The sequence below is a fragment of the Anomalospiza imberbis genome, chromosome 10, assembly GCF_031753505.1.
Source record: "Anomalospiza imberbis isolate Cuckoo-Finch-1a 21T00152 chromosome 10, ASM3175350v1, whole genome shotgun sequence".
Classification (NCBI taxonomy): Eukaryota; Metazoa; Chordata; class Aves; order Passeriformes; family Viduidae; genus Anomalospiza; species Anomalospiza imberbis.
The window spans coordinates 18,913,852-18,916,399 of record NC_089690.1 but is presented as its reverse complement, the minus strand read 5'-3'; the positions used below and the strand labels follow the sequence as shown (position 1 = coordinate 18,916,399).

At 44.1% G+C, this 2,548-nt stretch overlaps 1 long non-coding RNA gene across 1 annotated transcript; it reads left to right on the top strand.

The window, feature by feature from the left end:
- The first annotated feature begins 106 nt into the window (after nt 1-106).
- On the top strand, nt 107-2,337 carry LOC137480099 (uncharacterized). Its single transcript, XR_011002703.1, has 2 exons — nt 107-503; nt 2,272-2,337. It is a non-coding gene; the product is annotated as an uncharacterized lncRNA (long non-coding RNA).
- The last annotated feature ends 211 nt before the right edge of the window (nt 2,338-2,548 follow it).

Genomic DNA, 2,548 nt, shown 5'->3' with positions numbered 1-2,548 from the left:
CCGCCCCTCGCCGCGGCCGCTGCAGCGCAGAAAGTGCGTGGCTATGAATATGCATCATAAATATGCATGATCCCGAAACAGAGGCTGCTATTGGCTGCGACAGCGTGACGTCACGCAGACACAGGGCCCGCTTCATGAATATGCAACGAACGTCCTCGCCCCCAGTTAAACAGAGGCCGCCGTTGGCTGCGGCATCTGACGTCACGCGCGCGCTGCCTCATAATGTCGGGCGGGCGGGGCGGGGGCGCCGTGAGGCGGCGGCGGCGCCGCTTGTGGGGTGCGGCCGTGGCGGGCTCTGTCCGTGGTATTCCAGCGCCGTTCCCTGGGCTCTGGGATGACCCTGCCTGGTGCCCCCTGTGCTCCCTTCCAACCTGACCCCTTCTGTTACACCCGCAGCGCCGGGGCTGGGAAGGGGACAACCAGCAAGTGCAGAACATGTGGGGAAAATGGTATGAAAACCAGCCCCAGTGCCCTCAGCACCCCAAAACTGCAGCATTAGTAAGGTGTGTGGTGGCCTTAGTTTTTGTTTCTTCTTACTCTTGAATTTTGGGTCATCCTCTCAGCTACTGAAGCTATCCCATCTCCCCAAAGAGGCACCAAACACTGCTCCTTGGGTGTTTCTCAAGGGAGTATCCTGGCTCACTGAGTGGCTTTCATCTTGGTTTGCCTCAAAAATTTAGGGATTAAGTGATGCCTATATAACTTAAAGTTACAAGGTGCTTATATAGCTTGAGTTTATAAGATACCAATATAACCTAAATCATGACTTTTTATATATCAATATAACCCAATATATCTATATAATCTGATATCAATATAACCTAAATCATGACTTTTTATATATCTATATAACCTGATACCTATATAACCTGAGTTAGCTCTTTATACCTATATAGCCTGAAATCATAACTTTTTATACAATGCAATGGCTAATATATGGTTAACCACTCGCTTAATGCTGAATAGACAAAAAAAGAAAAAAACTTTGCCAGGTTGATAGCTTTAGAGATAGATAAGTATGGTACTAATGAAAAATTGATGAGCGCAAAGCCAGTTAGCCACAAAACAAAGAATTTAGGCTGGTTAAGAGCAGACAGACCAAAGAAGACCGTAACTGCACATGCTCCAAGGACAAAGTTGAAAAATTCAGATGAGAAGAAGACCCTGGAAGCCTTCATCAAAGGCCCCCAACAGCCCCTGAGCTGTGGAGGTGCAAATGCAGTGCTAAAGAGCTGTCTGATAACCATGAGATCATACAATGTAAATTAGTTCTGGTGTGTATGTGATGATGTTACAGTGACATAGACTCCCCTGAAGAGATACAGAGGGGTTAAAGTCCCCCAAAAAAGAGGCTGGAATCCCCGAAACAAAGGGGTTTGAGTCCCCAAAAGAAGTCTGATGACTTTTATTCTTGGTTTTGGTCTTGGAATTTTGAGTTTGATTGTTATGTGTGTTGTTTTGTGTACTTTGTAAAAAATTGTTGTTTCTTTTCTGTGTGTGTGCTAACAACTGTTACTGCCTGCTGTGTGTCTGCCAAAAGTTCTCACTGTGTGTGTTGGTGCCTTTACAGCTGTTACTGTTTGAGTGTTTGCCAGAAGTTTTTACAGTGTGTTTTGCTAACAGTTTTAATCCATGTCCCACCCTGCTCCAACACCCTGTTTCATTCCTTCCATTTATTAGACCCCAGTTCCTTGTTTCGCGTGTGGAATACCGTGTCGGTTCAGTGTCCCGTGGTTGTGGGACCCTTGGGTGCATATTGAGTGATTCAATTGTGACAGAAAATATAAAAGTCTGCCACACCTCTGATACCCGCTGTGTGCACGGTGTTGTGCGTGGGGGGCTGAGAGCTGACAAAAGTAAGATGTGTGTTCTTGCTATAAAGTGCAATCACATACATTTGAGGTTACATTGAAATGAGTAATTCCAGCAGTAAGGAAATAGTCAAAAAGAGACCTTCAGAGTGTGTTTTGGCCCATTGGAGGGAGCTAGGAGCCATTTCAGGAAATAACCTAAAGAAAAGTGATTTACTAAAATATTGCAACCCATGGTAACCCCTTTATTGATTGGACAGTGGGGATAAATAGCCTGTGAATGGTACTTTAAATAAAAATACAACATTACAAAGACTTGTATGAATAAGATCTTCATGTTCATTTTCTCTAGTCTTTCTAATACTTCAAGAGCTTCTAGAAGAGTGAGGGAATGTGGACTATTCACAGAACTGTGACCAGTAACTTCATGTTCTTCTCTTTACATGTTTTTTATTTCTAGGAACTCAACACTTATAATGTGAGAAATTGTCAGAGAGTATGCCATATTTTCTTTAAATTTCACAAGGTAATGTTTTGTGTAATTGCACTTGGTGTGGGTTTTCCTGAGGATGTATGACGTTCGCCGGTATTTCTTTCTGATGGAATAAGACTGAGTAATCATGCGCTGCACAGGGAGTGGGGTGGGAGTGAAGAAGGAATATTCCCTCTGGAAGGCACAGTTTTCCAGGGCTTAACATCTATGCTGTCTCAGGGCCAGAATTAGTACTGACACAAAT